Consider the following 22,301-nt stretch of genomic DNA (forward strand, 5'->3'; position numbering starts at 1 on the left):
AACAGTATTCACTAGAGTTTAGAAGAATGAGAGGGGATCTCATTGAAACGTATAAAATTCTGACAGGGCTAGACAGACTGGATGCAGGGAGGATGTTTCCCCTGGCTGGGGGGTCTAGAACGAGGGGGTCACAGTCTCAGGATACGGGGTAGGACATTTAGGACTGAGATGAGGACAAATTTCTTCACTCAGAGGGTGGTGAACCTGTGGAATTCTCTACCACAGAAGGCTGTGGAGGCCAAGTCACTGAATATATTTAAGAAGGAGATAGATAGATTTCTAGACACAAAAGGCATCAAGGGGTATGGGAAGAGAGCGGGAATATGGTATTGAGATAGAAGATCAGCCATGATCATATTGGATGGCGGAGCAGGCTCGAAGGGCCGAATGGCCTACTCCTGCTCCTATTTTTCTATGTTTCTATGTAATGAGATAATGACCAGATAATCTCTTTTTTTTAGTGATGTTGGTTGAGGGATAAATATCGGCCAGAACACCGGGGAGAACTCCCCTGTTCATCTTCGAAATAGTGCTGTGGGATCTTTTACATCCACCTGAGAGGGCAGATGGGACCTTGGTTTAACGCCTCATCCAAAAGACGGCACCTCCGACAGTGCGGCACTCCCTCAGCACCTCCAACAGTGCAGCACTGGAGTGTCAGCCCGGATTTTGTGCTCAAGTCCCTGAACTGGGGCTTAGAACCCACAATCTTTGAACTCAGGTGAGAAGGCTGTCCACTGAGCCACAGCTGACAACTCAAAAACATCTTTGCTCTGTCTTGTGGAGTTGGGCTCCGTGTATCATGTTGATACTCAGAGTGCACATGCAGGGAGTGGCTTTCTGCATTTACTTCATAGAAACTAGCCCCCTCAATCTGACAGAACATTCGCAGGCCCTTCCATTTTCTCAATTAGGTCTGCGAGCCTGACTGAGAGTCTCAGCTCCTGGACGCCATGGAGTGGGGTTAATAGGGGGCGGACCAGTGCTGACATCTGGTTGCGTTCTAGTAATAGCACCAACAGCGAGGAGTTCATTACAGAACTGGAAGAAAAAGATCTTGCCTTTTTATGCACACTCTTCTCTCGAGATGCCCCAAAGTATTTCCCGTACAATGAATGGCTTTGAAGTCCAGTCACTGTTGTAATGTAGGGCGTAAAGGGAACAATAAAGAACTCATGTTATTTCAGAGATCTTTATATCCTATCGGTTGCATAAGGGGTCATTGTATTTCTGAAGTAGAAGATGAGCAGAGCAGTTGATACAGTGGCTGCGGTCACTGGTATAGTGTGATAATACCAGTTACCAAACCTCTTTTTCCTCCGCTTCGGTGATTCTCTACTGATTACTATGCAAAGGAAAATTTGTTCTCGTGATTGGAATGTCATATGTAAAATGGTCTGTGAAGATAATTTTACTTTTACATTCTCCCCTTTATATCCTCTAATACGGAGTTACTCATGAACTTTCTGTTAAAAAAAGAAAGGCTTGCCTTTATAAGGCCACATTCCCACAGAGTGAGCTCCAACAGGTCACTGCGGACAACAGGAGGTCTCAAGAACATCCCCACAGGGAAAGAAAAAGGACTGTGGGACCGATAGTTTGATTAAATAGTTTTATTTTTTTGAAGGGCCCTTTCACTTGCTGTGTGGCAGTCCTTTTGTTGGGGGAGAAAAAAAAGACAGACAGACAGACAACAGACGTGCATTTCGACAGCGCTTTTCATAACCTCAGCCAACGCCATTGGCTGTAAAGCGCTTTGAGACGTCCGGTGGCCGTGAAAGGCGCTATAGAAATGCAAGTCTTCCTTTTCTTTCTTTTTCAGGATGTCCCAAAGCACTTTACAGCCAACGAAGTACTTCCGAAGTGTTGTAATGGAGGAAACGCGGCAGCCAATGTGCGCACAGCAAGATCCCACAAACAGCAATGTGATTATGACCAGATATTTTCAGTGATGTTGATTGAGGGATAAATATTGGCCAGGACACCGGGGAGAACTCCCCTGCTCTTCTTCAAAATAGTGCCATGGGTCTGTTACATCCACCTGGGAGAGCAGGTGGGGCCTCGGTTTAACGTCTCATCCGAAAGGCGGCACCTCCGACAGTGCAGCACTCCCTCAGTGCTGTATTGGAGTGTCAGCCTGGATTTTGTGCTCAAATCTCTGGAGCGGGACTTGAACCCACAACTTTCTGACTCGGAGGTGAGAGTGAGACCCTCTGAACCATGCCTGACACTCAGAAGCACTGAATCCCAGGTCAGCCAATATCGAACAAAGATCAGGTACACAGATATATGAAGCTGCAAGTCTACCAAAGGCGACAGCTGAAGAGAAGGTGGGTCACAAATGGCCCTTAGGCTGTATGAGTACCAACAACAACTTATACAGGAAACTCTTTGGCATCCGTCACCGACAGGATCGGGATGGTGCCGGTTGATTAAAAATTCCGGATGACGGAGAGGGTTATCTGCCGAGGCTATTTTTAACAAACAAAAATAAAAAATCAAGAAATGTGCAGTATACAGTAATTGGGTACTCACCTACAGAATGTTATGTTAAATGGATGGGGAAGATGCTTGATTAAGTACAGTACTGCCAGTTGAGGGTAATCCATAACTCTTTAATTACTTAACAGTAAAACAAAACTTATACAGTAAACGACTGTATACAGTACTGTAGCTGACTGTACACTTATTCCAAGTCCTTTTGCTTGGAACAACTTTTGGGAATTCCATAATGCAAGATGGGGGAGATAATTCACGATAAAGATGGAGAGACACACAGAAAAATGGCGGATCGGAAGAGACTACCGGCAGCGCGGGAGAGTCAGACTCCTGTTATTGAGGTGTTCCGACTTCCGACAGCGTCAAGAAGCCGAGTAGTGACAGTTTGGAGAACTACCCACACTGACTAACTCGGCCACCGCGCGAGACTCGGACTCGGCAACATTTCTGGTTATTGAGGTGTTCTTTTCGGAGTATGAATTTTGCCAGTTAATAGAGAATTCCAGATATTTAGGTGCCGTTTAAATGAGAGTTTCCTGTATATAGCGCCTTTAACATAGTAAAACATCGCAAGGCGCTTCACAGAGGTGTAATTAGACAGAAATGGATGCCAAGCCAAAGAAGGAACTATTTGAAGGGGTGACCAACATCTTGGTGAAAGACATGGCTTTCAAGAAGGGTCTTAACGGAGGGCAGGCTGGTGGAGAAACAGAGAGGTTTAGGGAGGGAATTCCAGAGCATGTTGCCTAGTTGGCTGAAGGCACGGCCGCCAATGGTGGAGCGGAGGAAGTGTGGGATTCACAAGAGGCCAGCATTGGAGGAGCGCAGAGATCGCGGAGGGTTGTCGTGCTGGAGGAGGTTACAGAGATAGGGAGGGGTGAGACCATGGAGGGATTTGAACACAAAGATGACAATATTAAATTGGAGGTGTTGCCGGACTGGGAGCTGATGGATGTCAGCGAGCACAGGGGTGATGGGTGAATGGGACTTGGTGCGAGTTAGGACACGGGCAGCAGTTTTGAATGAGTTGAAGTTTACTGAGGGTGGAAGATGGGAGGGTGGTCAGAAGAGCAATGGAATGGTCGAGTCTGGAAATGATAAAAGCATGGATGAAAGTTTCAGCAGGAGATGGGCTGAGGCAAGCGCGGAGACGTGTGATGTTACAGGATTTAACTGTGACCAGAACCACCCACTCGGCCTCTGCCAATGACTTTCTGTGGACAGCGAGTAGTCATGGTGCTCAACTTCAGACTATTCTCCCTTCTAGCTCAACATTGCTCCACCTGCTGACCTGGATGAAAACAGCAACTATGTGCTGGAGAAAGCTAATACGAAAGTTAGACAGTGTTGGGATTTGATTCCAGGTCTCCTAATCCATCGGAACGATTTTATTTGAAGGAAAATCAAGGGAAATGCAAACCTTTCACATTCAACTGGGAGGGCAGACGGGGTCCTCAGTTTAACATCTCATCTGAAAGACGGCGCAACACTCCCTCAGTACTGCACTAAAGTGCCAGCTTAGAATTTGTGCTCAAGTTTCGACGGAGTGGGATTGAATCCACAACCTTTCGGGTTCAGAGGTGAGAGTGCTACCAACTGAGCCAAAGGCAGACGCCTGAGTAACACTCAATTTAATTCTTTCTTGCACGTAGAGACGTCTGCGGACGCATTCTCCCGATCTCCCGCCGTGACCTCGGCAGCATCCCCAGAGAAACAACAACAACGAAAGAAAGAAAGACTTGCATTTCTATAGCGCCTTTCACGACCACCGGACATCTCAAAGCGCTTTACAGCCAATGAAGTACTTTTGTAGTGTTGAAACGGGACAGCCAAATTGCGCACAGCAAGCTCCCACAAACAGCAATGTGATAATGACCAAATAATCTGTTTTTTTGTTATGTTGATTGAGGGATAAATATTGGCCCAGGACACTGGGGAGAACTCCCCTGCTCTTCTTCAAATAGTGCCGTGGGATCTTTTATGTTCACCTGGGGCCTCGGTTTAATGTCTCATCCGAAAGACAGCACCTCCGAAAGTGCAGCACTCCCTCAGCACTGCCCCTCTGACAGTACGGCACTCCCTCAGCACTGCACTGGAGTATCAGCCTAGCTTTATGTGCTCAAGTCCCTGGAGTGGGACTATGAACCCACAACCTTCTGGTTCAGAGGCGAGGATGTGCAACCCACTGAGCCACGGCTGACACAGAGCTGAAACAACAACAACTTGTATTTATATAGCGCCTTTAATGTAGTAAAACATCCCAAGGCACTTCAGAGGAGTGTTGCAAGAGAAAAAAAATTGACATAAAGGACTGAAAATGGTCATTTGCGCCGTGTGTCTGGCGGGGGGCGGGGGGACGGGCAGGGGTTCTGTCGATCCGCTGCCCCTTCCCATTACATTATAATTCCTTCAAGAGGGACCTTATTAAACGCTTTTTTTAAAAATTCAAGATCTATGATATCACATACATTATTTTCTTTCTTTTATTCGCCGCCCACCCGCCCCATTTTCCCTCTTGCTTCCTGAAGGTGCTGAATCGTGCAGGTAGCTGGTTCCGCAGGGGCTGGCCAACATCTATTGGCTTCAAGTAAACACTGGAGCTCGAAAGACACTATTCAAAGGAGAGCAGGGCGTTCTCCTGGGGTGGGATATTCCGCCTTGAACACACACTGCCAAACACAGATGAGCTGTTTTTTCAGCTCATTGCTGTTTGACTTTGTTTGTGTTCAAAGCGACGGCCTTGTTGGCCAACAAACATTGCACTTCCAAGTAATTCATTGACTGTAAAGAGGTTTGAGTTGCTTCTGAAACATGATGAGGTGTCATATAAATGCAAGTCTTTCTTCCTTCGTGTGACTGCACCTCAATTTGACCTGCGTATCGTCCTGTCCCTTCAACGCACTTCCTGATTGAGGTGTACAAAATGATGAGGGGCATAGATAGGGTAGATAAAGAGGAACTTTTCCCCTTAGTAGGGGGGTCAATAACAAGGGGGCATAGATTCAGGGTAAGGGGCAGGAGATTTAGATGGGATTTGAGGAGGAACTTTTTCACCCAGAGGGTGGTTGGAGTCTGGAACTCACTGCCTGAAAGGGTGGTAGAGGCAGGAACCCTCACAACATTCAAGAAGCATTTGGATGAGCACTTGAAATGCCATTGCATACAAGGCTATGGACCAAATGCTGGAAAATGGGATTAGACTGGACAGGGATTGATGGACGGCGCAGACACGATGGGCCGAAGGGCCTCTTTCTGTGCTGTAAAACTCTATGACTCTATGACTCCACTACATAAAAACTGCATTCAACTGGTGCCTGTGGAGCCAGTTTACCATCTCACTTCATGCCCAGCCTTCAAGCTCCAGTACCTGCTGTTTCCTGCATGAGTGCATAATCACGTCAATTTATCAGCATTCGACTGGCCCTGTCCACTGGGTACCCATTCAGTTATACCTCCTGATTTATTGACGTCTCCCCGCTCTCACCTTTATTATTTACTAGCTGGGGGGGCCCGGCGTTGCCAGGGCAGTTCAGAGGGCCGCGTGGTTGACAGCCGGTCGCTGCCGCTCCCCCGCTCTGTGTCTCGGGCCGCGCGGTTGATGGCCGCCCGCTGCCGTTCCCCTGCTCTGTGTCTCGGGCCGAGCGGTTGTGAGGCCCGGCCCGAGTGACCCCAACTCACCTCCCGCTCCGGCGGGCCGACGCAGCTGCCCCGCTCGCTGTTGAGGAAAAGCAGGGGAAAAAATGGCGGCGAGGTTTCGGGAGGCTGCAGGATTAGGTCCCGCCCATAACACACCGATTGGTCAACCATCAGGTCACTCAACGCTAATGAGCGGTAGGATTGGTCAACCGCTAATGAGCGGATTTTTGAACATTTTTTGTATACTGTCCGAACAATTTTTGTCTGACCAAAAAGTAAATACGCCTATGACACTCCCCTGATCATCAGCTTTCTTTTGATATAACATATGTGTAGGTACACTCTATAACTTTTGAGTGTATAGCGGACAGACAGACATACAGACAGACATACAGACAGACGGACAGACAAACCAACTGCTTTATATATATAGATTCTGAGCCTATTCTTTTTCTGTGCGTTTTTGTTCCATTTTTCTCTCCCCTTATCTCCTCCTGTCCTGAAAGAGCTGATGCACCGGATTCCAATCGTCCTCCTGTAACTCACTCAAGCTACCATTCGTCATGTGTGAGCTTAGACGGTGACAGTCAGCAGGGTATTAGGACTGCCAGCCATGGCTCAGTGGGTACCGCCCTTGCCACTGACTCAGAAGGTTGTGGGTTCGAGCCCTTCTCCAGAAACTTGACTACAAAAATCTAAGCTGACACACCCAGTGCAGTGCTGAGGGAGTGCTGCACTGTCGGAGGTGCCGTCTTTCGGATGAGACGTTACACCGAGGCCCCGTCTGCTCTCTCAGGTGGATGCAAAAGATCCCACGGCACTATTTCGAAGAAGAGCATGGGAGTTCTCCCCGGTGTCCTGGCCAATATTTATCTCTCAACCAACATCACTAAAACAGATTATCTGGTCATTATCACATTGCTGTTTGTGGGAGCTTGCTGTGCGCAAATTAGCTGCCGCGCTTCCTACATTACAACAGTGACTACACTTCAAAGAGTACGTGGGGTTACAGGGATAGGGTGGGATATGTGTTGGTGCAGGGGTTACGGGGATCGGGTGGGATATGTGTCGGTGCAGGCTCGATGGGCCGAAATGGCCTCTATCTGCACTGTGGGGTTTCTGTGATTCTGTGATTCTGTGAGTACTTAATTGGCTGTAAAGCGCTTTAGGATGTCCTGAGGTCGTGAAAGGCGCTACAGAAATGCAAGCCTTTCTTTCTTTGTAAGAGGCATTACATCCGTGCTCGATCCTGTGCTCAGCTGAGCTCCACACATGTAGGGCTCGATTTTCCAAGCCCCGAGGAGGCGGGAGTGGTGGGAAAATTGCAGAATCGGGGGGCACGAACCCATCCCGCCCCCAACCCGCCTCCGTGCCAATGTCCCAGGAGGCAGGTACCCGACCTGTGCTGGGAGCCGCCTCCCCAAGGCGGGAAGGGGATTAGTGCCAATTAACTGCCTGTTAACAGGTAGTTAACAGGCAGTTTTTTGCCTAATCCCTATTTTTAGCCCTGAAGTGTGGGCTGTCTGACGGCTCCGAACCACGCCAAGTTAGCGAGGCGGATCGTCGATCTGCAGGGGTTGGAGGGGTCGAGATGTCCATTGTGCAGGTGAGTGATGGGTGCATGTGTGCAGAGGTAAGTGTGAGAGGTAAGTGTAAAGTGTTTTAATAAGTTTTACTTACCTTCACTTTCTCCTGCAGGCTTCCTTCCTTCAGTTCTCGGGAGTCCCTCAGCTCACCGGCACAGAAAGCAGAATGGCCGCTGAACTGTCAAAAGCTGCAGCCTCTGCTTTCTGGTCTGGAGAGATCTCTAACTGAGTCTGAGTAGAAGGACTCAAGTTAGAAGACAGATTGTCCGTGTTTGACAGTTTCACAGAGCTGTCAAACGCTGATTTTTCAACTGTCAAAAGCTCTTGACAGATGAAATGTCAATCGATGACGTCACCAGTAACCAGGTGTCCCTTAATTGGCCTGCTGAGCCTGCTGGGCGGGCTTAACAAGGTCAATCAAGGGAAAGTAGCGTGGGTTGGCCACAAGTCGATGGAGGTGGGACTAAAACCCAAAAAGTGGGAGTCCTGCCTCCAAAAGCTCCCCATTGACAAAATCGAGCCCGTAGTCTTTCTAGCAGGGATCACTAGCTAGTGATTAGGAACAGGAACCCTGGCTGAGTTCCGCCCTCCTAATCCAGTAGCAATGGGGCCCATTATAGCACCCCAACTTTTCCCAAGTTGGGAACGGCCAACTCATCACAGACCTGGGAACTACCTGTTCTGCTCAACTCAGCACTCTCCCGGGCAGTTCACTTCAGCCAATAAGTCTCTATTTTGCACTATTTCTAAATCGCAGCAAACGTAGCGGTATTGGAAAAGGTTTTGCTGCATGTGGGCATGGACTGCTTCTTTATCTGAAGAGTTGCGAATGGAACTGAACACTGTACAGTCATCAGCGAACAGCCCCATACCTAACCTTACGATGGAGGGAAGGTCACTGATGAAGCAGCTGAAGATACTTGGGCCTAGGACACTGCCCTGAGGAACTGGAGGTCTAGGTGAGGCCTGTGTCACCTGAGAGGCCCCTCTGTTATCTACTGACTCTTGGTGTTGGGTGAGTTCAGCTGTAATGTCTCCTCATGGTCCTTGAGCCTGTCAACACTCACTGTCTGGGCTTACACATGAACAAAGCTCACCTGGGCCAGAAACCGAGACAGGGAGGGGAGGGTAAATGATGCCTGTGCCACTGTATCTCAGCGAGGACATGGCACCTTCAGGACGAGAGGGGAGAAGACTGCTCATTTGCGGAGTGGGGAGATTTATATAAGGAACAAGAATAGTTCCATGAAAACTGTTTATTTTGGGGTACACAAAAGCAAAACACTGCGGATGCTGGAAATTTGAAATAAAAACAGAAAATGCTGGAAATACTCAGCAGGTCAGGTTTATTATGAGTGTTTCATTGCAGGCTAAATAATGCAGCCCATGGTCTAAGCCATTGATGTGTGACAATGCAGGGTCGATTTTGCTCTAGTCAAGAGCCAGCACAGATATGATGGGCCGAATGGGCTCGCTGGAGCCCAATGAGACTGATTGCAACACTTTCAATTTTCCACTCACGTGGTGATGAGAGTGGAAACAGACAGAACGTAGCAACCATTCCCACTATTACAAGGTTGCATCGTCTGCCATTCAGATTTGCACTCCAAACACTATTTCCTTCAATTTGCAAGAACGTACACGTCACCATTAAACTTACATCGAATTAAGGCACAGAAACAGGCCATTCGGCCCAACTGGTCGATGCTCCACTCGAGCCTCCTCCCACCCCATCAGCATATCCTTCTATTCCTTTCTCCCTCGTGTGTTTATCGAGCTTCCCCTTAAATGTATCTATACTATTTGCCTCAACCACTCCCTGTGGTAGCGAGTTCCACATTCTCACCACTCTCTGGGTAAAGAAGTTTCTCCTGAATTCCCTATTGGATTTCTTGGTGACTATCTTATATTGATGGCCCCTAGTTTCGGGGAAACGTATGCACAAATGGAGCCCAGGTAGCAACCTGTGGAACCGCCCTCTCGGTGGCAATATCGTCAGCCAGTTATTAGGCACACCGCTCTTTGGCAATACCCATACATTGGGTGCAATTTTCACAGAGTCATATTTCCCACACTGAGGCACTTTTCTCCCCTCCTCCCTTTGAAGGGGCTGGTTCTCACTGAGGCACCGTCCCAGCCAGCGCTGCTGGGCGCCCTGCCATGCCTATGCCCGAGCAGCCATTCTCCCTGTGTGAGCCTTTTTTTTTTATTCGCTCCTGGGATGTGGGCGTCGCTGGCAAGGCCAGCATTTATTGCCCACCTCGAATTGCCCTTGAGAAGGTGGTGGTGAGCCGCCTTCTTGAACTGCTGCAGTCCGCGTGGTTGGATCGTAGCAGTTTGTTACAATTGGGTGGCTTGCTAGGTCATTTCAGAGGACAGTTAAAAGTCAACCACATTGCTGTGGGTCTGGAGTCACATATAGGCCAGACCGGGTAAGGACGGCAGATTTCCTTCCCTAAAGGACATTAGTGAACCAGATGGGGTTTTACGACAATCCAATAGTTTCACAGTCACCATTACTGATACTAGGTTTTTTTTAGCTTCCAGATTTATTTAATTAACTGAATTTAAATTCCCCACTGCCAGTGGTGGGATTTAAACTCACGTCTCTGGATCATTAGTCCAGGCCAGTGTCATTACCACTACGCTACCGCTGCCTGCAATAGCGAGCGCCAGCAGGCTGTTCGACTATGCACGGACTCACAGCCGAGCCCACCCGAGATGAACCCACTTTCTAGCAGGATGGCGATCAGAAGCGGGAGACGTGGCTGGTTTTCCCTACCCCTGAGCTAATAGCTAATTGTAGCCCATAGAAACATAGGAGATAGGAGCAGGAGTAGGCCATTCGGCCCCTCGAGCCTGCTCCGCCATTCAATGAGATCATGGCTGATCATCCAAACTCAGTACCCTGTCCCTGCCTTCTCCCCATATCCCTTGATCCCTTTAGCCTTAAGAAATATATCTAACTCCTTCTTGAATATATTTAATGAATTGGCCTCTACTGCCTTCTGTGGTAGAGAATTCCACAGGTTCACCACTCTCTGGGTGAAGAAATTCCTCCGCATCTCAGTCCTAAATGGCTTACCCCTTATCCTTAGACTGTGACCCCTGGTTCTGGACTCCCTCGCCATCGGGAACATCCTTCCTGCATCCACTGTCGCACTATCGCACCCGAGATCAGTGAACACAGAACAGCCAGGAAATTGAATGCTCTATGATGAGCTAGTCCCAGACAAAATGTATCGTCTCACTGTGACTAACACGCTAATTATTGAATGGGGATAAACTAAGGCAATTTTCCGCAGTCTCTTTCTTTGCCTAAACGTGCTTGAAATAGTCAAACACCTCCCACCCTGTTAGGCAAATCTTTAGCTACATACCTGACATATACCTCCAGCTATGTGTCAGCCATGGCTCAGTTGGCATCACTCTTGCTGCTGAGTCAGAAGGCCATGGGTTCAAGTCCCACTCCATGCAACATTGAGCTCAGAATCTAGGCTAATTCTTCCTGTGAAGTATTGAGGGAGTGCTGCACTGTTGGATGGTGCTGTTTTTCAGATGAAGATGTTTAAAGCAAGGTCTCTCAGGTGGACGTAAAAGATCTCCATGGCAATATTCAAAGAATATCTCTGAACATAAGAAGCAGGAGCAGGCTATTTGGCCCCTCGAGCGTGCTCTGCCATTCAATGAGATCATGGCTGATCTTCTACCTCAACTCCACCTTCCTGAACTATCCCCATACCCCTTAATATTCAAAAATCTATCGATCTCTGTCTTGAATATACTCAACGACTGAGCCTCCACAGCCCTCTGGGGTAGAGAATTCCAAAGATTCACCACCCTCTGAGTGAAGAGATTTCTCCTCATCTCAGTCCTAAATGGCCGACCCCTTATTCTGAGACTGTGACCCCTGGTTCTAGACTCCCCAGCCAGGGGAAATGTCAAGCCCTGTAAGAATTTTGTATGTTTCAATGAGATCACCTCTCATTCTTCTAAACTCTCTAGAGAATATAGGCCGAGTCTACTCAATCTCTCCTCATAGGACAATCCCCCCATCCCAGAATCCACTCTGGTGAACCTTCGTTGCACTCCCTCTATGGCAAGTATATCCTTCCTTAGGTAAGGAGACCAAAACTGTACCCAATACTCCATCCCTTAACTACCATCACTTAAAAAAACCCAGACTATCCGGTCATTATAATATTGTTACTTGATTTTGCACCCCCTGCACCTCCCAATTCTCGCCCCAGGTTAAAATTGGGTCTAGTGTCTCGGAATTTCTGTATTTGCTCATTTATGAGCACATTATTTCTGTTTCATCCACTGCTTCCCTCTGGCTAGCTGAACACTGTTTATCGGAAGTGAGATCAGGGGGTTCCTGGGAGCCCGTCGACATTTAAAGGGGGTGCCGAGGGAATATTTGCAGGAGGGGCCCTGGGAGTGGGTTCCTCAGGGTTGCAGCAGGTTCCCCAGGCAGGGACTCCCCCGCACAGAATAGTTTGAAAGTCACTGGACTAGATTAATAATTGAAGTATTGTTTAGAAGCAGGCAGATTTTAGCCTACTAATATGGGTTCAGCTAAATTATTGGGGGAATTCTGCACCTCACAGGAAGTAGTTGGAATGGAGCTTGTTGGGAGTTGGTTGGTTTGACCATACTGCACAAGCTAATCTATGTTTTACTGCTATTTGAGTTTGTTTCTAGTTAATCATTTCTGGAAGTAAACTATAATTAGATTTAATTCACACTTTTAAGCAAATGTGCTGAATTAACAAAGAGCCCAAAGGCGAGGTTTGCAATCAAATTTAAATGCAAGGTAATTGGACGAAAAGCAAAATACTGCCGAGGCTGGAAGTCTGAAACAAAAAACGGAATCACTCAGCAGGTCAGGTGGCAGCTGTGGAGATTGCGATAGAAATCCTTCCACATTTCTGCCATTTAACTATCTCCTGTTGTCGACTCGGGTCTCCAACTCTGGCCTCCAAACAGCCCTTGTTATCCCCCCATCTCCAATATTTTTGCTGACTATTAAACAAAGGTGTTCAAAGAAAATGACAACAGCACACAATGTTGCTTAACGGCCCCGTGATTTTTGTTCTCCCGGATTGCTCGCAGCCGTGCCCAGGAGATTGATCTTTCATTCCTGGAGACCCCAGGGAGGGTTGGCAACCCCTATTCTTCACTTTACGGCTCATTCGGTTTCTTTTCCTATGTGTGGCCGTTGTGCTTGTTGGGGGGTTTTTCCGCCCTCACCCCCTTTCCTTCATTCTGTTCCTTTCTCAATGCCGTTTGTCCGTGATACCCTCCAGTTCTGAAGGATGGCATATCCTCCGCAGACACCGCCTGACCTGCTGAGTGCTTCCAGCACTTTCTGCTTTGGTTCCGATTCGGTAAACATTGCAGTGGAGAGACCAAGAGGCAATGCAGAGGAAATGAATCATTAATGTGTTTATGAGAAGTGGCATTTATTTATGTTCTGTTTAGTCTTACTGCAGATGTGCAGCCTGCTCCTGAATACTGAAGAGAAATATCCGGGACGTGAGAGCTGTTTCAGAGACAGCCTGGTGGCTCAGTGGGCAGCACACTCACTTCTGAGTCTCAGAAGGTTGTGGGTTTAAGTCCCACTCCAAAGACTTGAGCACATAATCTAGGCTGACACTCCAGTCCAGTGCTAAGGGACCACTGCATTGTCAGAGGTGCCATCTTTCCGATGAGATGTTAAACTGAGGCCCTGTCTGCTCTCTCAGATGGATGTAAAAGATCCCACGGCACTATTTCGAAGAAGAGCAGGGGAGTTATCCCCAGTGTTCTGGGGCCAATACTTATTCCTCAACTAACATCACTAAAACTCATTGGCCTAGAAATTTGGTGGGCTGTGCCTAAAGAGGGCACTCGGTGGCTTTAGCGCCACTGGCAATGCATCCCGTGATATTTAGCAGGCGCTAATGGCGGCGTTAGCCTGTAGCGCTGTGCCGTCATCAGTGTGTGCAGCGCCCCGCTACCGCCCCGATTGCGATACTTGGTAGCGCCCACCTCTGTAACGCCGTTTGCAAATCGCGCCCGGTTCACGGGGCCTACCGGTGGAGGTGCGGGGCGGCTCTTTTGCCAGCACTCGCGATCGGTCATCGCGCTGGTGCAGGCCCCTCCCCCTTAAGAAGGGGAGGAAGGCCTGCAGTACCGCAGCACGCCGTGCTGCAGCGTGTGGTGCTGCGGCACGTTGTGCTGCGATATTCAGTTTCAGCGCCCCAAGAGGGACACGGGGCGCCTCGAGCAGCGCCCCGCGTCCCTCTTGGGGCGCTCAAGCTGAATTTTCGGCGGGTGCAACTGCTCCGTTTGCAGCGGTAATTCCGGCGCCCAGGTGAGCTTGGCGCCCCGGTTGGGCCTCCACCAAATTTCTAGGCCATTACCTAATTGCTGTTTGTGGGAGCTTGCTGTGTGCAAGTTGGCTGCCGTGTTTCCCACATTACAACAGTGACTATGCTTCAAATAGTACTTCATTGGCTGTAAAGTACTTTGGAACGGTCTGAGGTTGTGAAAGGTGCTATAGAAATGCAAGTCTTTTCTCTGCTTTTTACTGTAATTCATTCCAGCACAGTTCTCACCTTTTGCCAAACTCAAAACCAGACAGAGGGCAGGGGGTGGGATCAGGGCTTCAGTTCTCAGATTTGCTTTGCTGCTGCTGAAAATTCACAGGAAACCTGTAATAACTGAAACGTGTGCACCTCACGGTTCACAGCAGTGAAGAGGAGAAAATGGCAATTTTCTCCCGCCTACCCACCCCCGGAAGTGCCAACTCTTGCTGGGGTACAGGTCCGTGGGTGCCCGTTGCCCTTTGGCACAACACTTAAGTAGCATTCCTCATGTGTGAGCCTGGACAGTGAGTGTTGGCAGGCTGTTTGATCTTGTGAGGCATCACAACTGAGCCAGGTACCAGCAATGCTACCTGGGAGGTGGGGTAGCATTGCTGGTAAAGGAGGGGATTAATGCAATGGAAAGGAAGGATATTAACTCGGATGAAACGGAATCTGTATGGGTAGAAATGAGAAATAGCAAGGGGAGAAAAACGTTAGTGGGTGTGATATATAGGCCTCCAAATAGTAATATGGAGGTGAGGGAAGGCATAAAAAGGGAAATTAGAGAAGCGTGCGATAAGAGCACAGCTGTCATCATGGGTGACTTTAATTTACATATTGATTGGACTACCCAAATTAGTAAAAATTCTGAGGAGGAGGAATTCCTGGAATGTTTTCGGGACGGTTATCTGGACCAATATGTCGAGGAGCCGACTCGAGATCAGGCCATTTTAGACTGGGTATTGTGCAATGAGAAGGGACTTATCACCAATCTTCTTGTACGAGGCCCCTTGGGTCAGAGCGATCATAATATGATCGAGCTCTCAGTCGAGATGGAGAGTGAGGAAATTGAATCAGAGACTAAGGTCCAGAACTTAAATAAAGGGAATTACGAGGGTATGAGACGGGAATTGGGTAAGATTGATTGGGTGGTGTTTCTGGGGGGATTGACAGTGGATAGACAATGGCAAGCATTCAAAGATAGAATGGAAGAATTCCAGAACATGTTTATACCGGTTTGGCATAAAAATAAACCTAAAAAGGTGACTCAACCGTGGATAACGAGGGAAATTAGGGACAGCATAAAATCAAAAAAAAGGGCATATCAACTGGCAAAAAAAAGCACCAGACCGGAAGATTGGGGGCAGTACAGGATACAGCAGAAGAGGACAAAGGGATTAATCAGGAAGGGGAAAATAGAATACGAAAGTAAACTTGCAGCAAAAATAAAGACAGACTGCAAAAGCTTTTATCGGTATATCAGGAGGAAAAGACTGGTAAAATCCCAAGTCGGTCCCCTGCAGTCCGATTCGGGAGAATATATAATGGAGAATAAGGAAATGGCAGACCAATTAAACTCATACTTTGGTTCTGTATTCACAAAGGAGGACACAAATAACCTCCCAGGAATATCGGCAAACATAGGGACTAATGAGAGGGAGGAGCTGACAGAAATTAGTATCTCTAGGGATATGGTGTTGGGTAAGTTGAGGGGACTGAAGGCCGACAAATCCCCGGGGCCTGATAAACTACATCCTAGGGTACTTAAGGAGGTGGCCCTGGAGATAGCAGATGCTCTAAGGATCATCTTCCGGAACTCCATTGATTCGGGAACAGTACCCGTGGATTGGAGGGTAGCTAATGTTACCCCAATATTTAAAAAGGGGGGTAGAGAGAAAGCAGGGAATTATAGACCAGTAAGCCTTACATCGGTTGTGGGCAAAATGCTAGAGTCCATTATTAAGGATAAAATAGCGGAGCACTTGACAAATGGGGAAAGGATCGGACAGAGTCAACATGGATTTACAAAGGGTAAATCGTGTTTGACTAATCTGCTGGAATTTTTTGAGGAAGTAACTGGTAAAATAGATGGGGGAGAGCCAGTGGATGTGGTGTACCTTGACTTCCAGAAAGCCTTCGATAAGGTTCCACACAAAAGATTGTCATGCAAAATTAAGGCTCATGGGATTGGGGGCAAAGTATTAACGTGGATAGAGAACTGGCTGGCGGATAGAAAACAGAGAGTTGGAATAAACGGCTCGTTTTCAGAGTGGCAGGCAGTGACCAGCGGGGTGCCGCAAGGATCTGTCCTGGGACCCCAGCTGTTCACAATATATATAAATGATCTGGATCAGGGAATTGGATGCAATATTTCCAAATTCGCTGACGACACTAAACTAGGAGGAGGGGTGGGCTCTGATGAGGATGTCAGGAGGCTACAGTGCGATTTGGACAGGTTGGGGGAATGGGCGGATACGTGGCAGATGCACTATAATGTGGATAAATGCGAGGTTATCCACTTTGGGGGTAAAAACAGGAGGGTAGATTATTATCTAAATGGCAATAGATTGGGAGATGGGGAAGTGCAGAGGGACCTGGGTGTTCTTGTGCACCAGTCACTGAAGGAGAGCATGCAGGTGCAACAGGCGATTAAGAAGGCAAATGGTATGTTGGCCTTCATATCAAGGGGGTTCGAGTATAGGAATAGGGATACCTTACTACAGCTGTACAAGGTGCTGGTGAGACCGCATCTGGAGTATTGTGTACAGTTTTGGTCGCCCCATCTGCGGAAGGATGTTCTTGCCATGGAAAGAGTGCAACGGCGATTCACCAGGCTGATACCTGGAATGGCGGGAATGACCTACGAAGAGAGATTAAATAGTTTGGGCTTGTACTCACTGGAGTTTAGAAGATTGAGAGGGGATCTCATCGAAACATATAAAATTATGGCAGGCCTGGACAGGCTGAATTCAGAGAGAATGTTTCCAATGGCCAGGGAGCACAGAACCAGGGGCCACAGTCTAAAAATAGCGGGCAAATCATTTAAAACAGAGATGAGGAAGAATTTCTTCACTCAAAGAGTGGTGAGCCTGTGGAATTCCCTGCCACAGAGGGCTGTGAAGGCTAATACAATAAATATTTTCAAGAGAGAATTGGATATATTTCTGAAGGCTAAGGGGATTAAGGGTTACGGAGAAAAGGCGGGGACGGGGTACTGAACTGGTAAGATCAGCTATGATCTCAGACGAGGATCAGCCATGATCTCATTGAATGGCGGAGCAGGCTCGAAGGGCCGAATGGCCTACTCCTGTTCCTATCTCTATGTTATGTTACTAACCTCCAACAACAACAACAACAACAACTTGTATTTATATAGCGCCTTTAACATAGTAAAACGTCCCAAGGAGCTTCACAGGAATATTATAAGACAAAAAATTTGACACCAAGCCACATATGGAGAAATTAGGGCAGGTGACCAAAAGCTTGGTCAAAGAGGTAGGTTTTAAGGAGCGTCTTAAAGGAGGAAAGAGAGGTAGAGAGGCGGAGAGGTTTAGGGAGGGAATTCCAGAGCTTAGGGCCCAGGCAACAGAAGGCACGGCCACCAATTGTTGAGTGATCATAATCAGGGACGCTCAAGCCCGACAACCCTCCGAGAGTTCTGTGTTCCTCCAACTCTGGCCTCTTGTGCATACCTTACTCCCTTTGCCTCACCATTGGTGGCCGTGCCTTCAGCTCCCTGGGCCCTAAGCTCTGGAATTCCCTCCCTAAACCTCTCCGCCTCTCTCCCTCTCCCTCCTCCTTTAAGACACTCCTTAAAACCTACCTCTTTGACCAAGCTTTTGGCCACCTGTCCTAATATCTCCTTATGTGGCTCGGTGTCAAATTTTCCCATAAAGCGTGACGTAATAAAACTCACTACGCATTTGGTTTGAGTGTAAAGCAAAGCTTTAATCAACTTGTTTCAGAACATGGAGGTTTAGTTGTACTTCACTAGTTCCTGTCTTACAAAATGTCCCTGGTAAGCTGGGCCCATGCCCGAGTATTTATACTCCTTGGACGGCGCCACCAGCTGGCCGTCCAGTGTTATTTCATGAGTAGTTTCTTTATGATGATGAGATTTATAACAAAGCGCCTTGGGACGTTTTACTACTTTAAAGGCGCCATATAAATGCAAGCTGTTGTTGTTGGCGTCCTCACCCGACACCCTTTCCTACAGGAGTCACCAGATAGGAATCAGGAGCAGACACTCCTCACTGATCCAGGGGTGCTGAGATCAATCATGGTTGTCCAACTACTGCCTTGGCTGAGGTCAGTTATTCAGCAGAGATGGCCAATTGAACTTGGGAGCTTTTGGCTCTCATGACTCAGCCACCCCCGGCCATTACCAAGTAAGGTCTGGTGGGGTTGGCGGGGGCCTGTGTGGCGGGGTAGGGGAGGGTGATGGGGCAAACAAATAAAGGCTTCTATCTTAAAAGCCAGACAGTTGCTGCCCAGATCTACATTTTACAAATTTCTGAACATCCCAGTCATAAAACCCGAATGATACCAAACTGGGAAGGGCGTGACCCTGAGTCACAATGGTGTGGGTGGCTCGTGGCTGTATGATGCAGACCGAAGCTGTGATTACACATAGACATTGCTCAACAAATTAGGGGAGGGCGCTGTCACTTAGTTCTTTTCCTGAAGGAATGTATGTTAAATCCTATTTTTTGGGTGGCAGGGGGGGGGGGAAGAAAGTGGGTTCAATGACCCTTTTAGCGGCGAGTTTACAGCACAGAAACAGGCCATTCGGACTAACTGGTCTATGCCGGTGTTCATACTCCACACAAGCCTCCTCCCACTCGAATTGCATCTTCCCGCCCTGCCCCCTTATCCCTCTGTTCCCTTCTCCCATAGGAACAGGAGGAGGCCATTCAGCCTCTCGAGTCTGTTCCGCCTTTCAATTTGATCATGGCTGATCTGTATCTTAACTCCATCTACCCGCCTTGGTCCCGTAACCCTTACTACCCTTAACCGAACAGAAATCTACCGATCTCAGTTTTGAAATTTTCCATTGATGCATCCAGTGAAATGTCTTTCTCTGGTGATAGGCATCCATAAGTTATATTTCAGACATTACTGAACTGGGATTTCTTCAAATTTAGATTTGGGCTTTGGTTTTTTGTCACTAGAGCCGGTTGCAATATTCTTTTATTTTTTCCTTTCAAGTTTCTCCCCCTTTCCCTCCTCTCCTGAAGGTGTCGACTCATTGTTGGAATACCCTTCCTGAGGGCACCAGTCACCTTGCCCCATGTCCCCTGGACAGTGAGTGTTGGCAGGATATATGTGGAGGAGAGTCACACACGAGCCCCAATCTGTCCAACGCCAATGTCCAGAAGTCGCCGGTTAGCGATCAGGAACGGGATCCCCAGCCAACTCATGAAGATTGCCCACTTTGGGCAAGGCACCAGAGGGCTTTAGGGGAGGAAGTCTTGAAGTGTTGGTGCTCCTTGACCCACTTACGTCAAAGAAGTGGTAGGCAGAACAGAAAAAGGGACAATGCTGGAAATTGTTAATGAAGAATCTAAAATATACAGCAATCAGTCAGCAGCTGAGAGAAGACAGGAAAGGGCAGAAATGGTACAGTACCAGTAGATGCTTGGAAGAAATGCTAATTACTGCAGATGACAAACTTGTCGTCAAATCAAATGTATCGATTCGAATTTATGTTCGCCGGTTGGATGCAGAAGCTCAGTGCAAACTGGTCAAATTTGTGGACAATACCAAACGAGGAGATAGCTAAAAGAAAAGAAAGACTTGCATTTGCATAGCACCTTTCACGACCACCGGACGTCTCAAAGTGCTTCACAGCCAATGAAGTATTGTCACTGCTGTAATGTGGGAAACGTGGCAGCCAATTTGCACACAGCAAGCTCCCACAAACAGCAATGAGATAATGACCAGATAATCTGTTTTTTGTTATGTTGGTTGAGGGATAAATATTGGTCAGGACACCGGGGATAACCCCCCTGCTCTTCTTCAAAATAGTGCTGTGGGATCTTCTACACCCACCTGAGAGAGCAGACGGGGCCTCGGTTTAACATCTCATCTGAAAGATGGCACCTCCGACAGTGCAGCACTCCCTCAGCACTGCACTGGAGCGTCAGCCTAGATTTTGTACTCAAGTCTCTGGAGTGGGACTTCACCAACCTTCTGACTTAGAGGCGAGTGTGCTACCCACTGAGCCACAGCTGACAAAGACTTAGAGAATCAATTAGACAAAGTATGGAAGTGGCAGACGAAATTTATTGCACGTACAAAGAAAAATGAGTGACACACACACTCCGCGAAAGGTGTTGAAATAGCTATGGAGGAAGTCGAAAGAAATCCAGGGGTTTTAGTAGACTCAACACTCGACATGTCCAGCCTTGCAGAGCAGTGTTCAGAAAGATAAAAAGAATGCTGAACTATATAGCCAAAACCATATAGGATAAGTCCAAGGAAGCCATATTCAAACAGTCACACTGCACCTTGAGTACAGTGTCAAGTTCTGGTCAGACCCAATTTGAGCACTGTGTCCAGTTCTGGTCAGACCCACCTTGAGCACTGTGTCCAGTTCTGGTCAGACCCACCTTGAGCACTGTGTCCAGTTCTGGTCAGACCCACCTTGAGTTCTGTGTCCAGTTCTGGTCAGACCCACCTTGAGCATTGTGTCTAGTGCTGGTGAGACCCACCTTGAGCACTGTGTCCAGTTCTGGTCAGACCCACCTTGAGCATTGTGTCTAGTGCTGGTGAGACCCACCTTGAGCACTGTGTCCAGTTCTGGTTAGACCCACCTTGAGCACTGTGTCCAGTTCTGGTCAGACCCACCTTGAGCACTGTGTCTAGTTCTGGTCAGATCCACCTTGAGCACTGTGTCCAGTTCTGGTCAGACCCACCTTGAGCACTGTGTCCAGTTCTGGTCAGACCCACCTTGAGCACTGTGTCCAGTTCTGGTCAGACCCACCTTGACCATTGTGTCTAGTTCTGGTCAGACCCACCTTGAGCACTGTGTCCAGTTCTGGTCAGACCCACCTTGAGCACTGTGTCCAGTTCTGGTCAGACCCACCTTGAGTTCTGTGTCCAGTTCTGGTCAGACCCACCTTGAGCACTGTGTCCAGTTCTAGTCAGACCCACCTTGAGCACTGTGTCCAGTTCTGGTCAGACCCACCTTGAGCACTGTGTCCAGCTCTGGTCAGACCCACCTTGAGCACTGTGTCCAGTTCTGGTCAGACCCACCTTGAGCACTGTGTCCAGTTCTGGTCAGACCCACCTTGAGCATTGTGTCCAGTTCTGGTCAGACCCACCTTGAGCACTGTGTCCAGTGCTGGTCAGACCCACCTTGAGCACTGTGTCCAGTTCTGGTCAGACCCACCTTGAGCATTGTGTCCAGTTCTGGTCAGACCCACCTTGAGCATTGTGTCCAGTTCTGGTCAGACCCACCTTGAGCACTGTGTCCAGTGCTGGTCAGACCCACCTTGAGCACTGTGTCCAGTTCTGGTCAGACCCACCTTGAGCACTGTGTCCAGTTCTGGTCAGACCCACCTTGAGCACTGTGTCCAGTTCTAGTCAGACCCACCTTGAGCACGGTGTCCAGTTCTGGTTAGACCCACCTTGAGCACTGTGTCCAGTTCTGGTCAGACCCACCTTGAGCACTGTGTCCAGTTCTGGTCAGGCCCACCTTGAGTACTGTGTCCAGTTCTGGTCAGACCCACCTTGAGCACTGTGTCCAGTTCTGGTCAGACCCACCTTGAGCACTGTGTCCAGTTCTGGTCAGACCCACCTTGAGCACTGTGTCCAGTTCTGGTCAGACCCACCTTGAGCACGGTGTCCAGTTCTGGTCAGACCCACCTTGAGCACTGTGTCCAGTTCTGGTCAGACCCACCTTGAGCACGGTGTCCAGTTCTGGTCAGACCCACCTTGAGCACTGTGTCCAGTTCTGGTCAGACCCACCTTGAGCACTGTGTCCAGTTCTGGTCAGACCCACCTTGCGCACAGTGTCCAGTTCTGGTCAGACCCACCTTGAGCTTTGTGTCCAGTTCTGGTCAGACCCACCCTGAGCACTGTGTCCAGTTCTGGTCAGACCCACCTTGAGCACTGTGTCCAGTTCTGGTCAGACTCACCTTGAGCACTGTGTCCAGTTCTGGTCAGACCCACCTTGAGCACTGTGTCCAGTTCTGGTCAGACCCACCTTGAGCCCTGTGTCCAG

The sequence above is a fragment of the Somniosus microcephalus genome, chromosome 33 (assembly GCF_052327205.1).
Source record: "Somniosus microcephalus isolate GS21.2 chromosome 33, FLI_Smic_1.0, whole genome shotgun sequence".
NCBI classification, from domain to species: domain Eukaryota; kingdom Metazoa; phylum Chordata; class Chondrichthyes; order Squaliformes; family Somniosidae; genus Somniosus; species Somniosus microcephalus.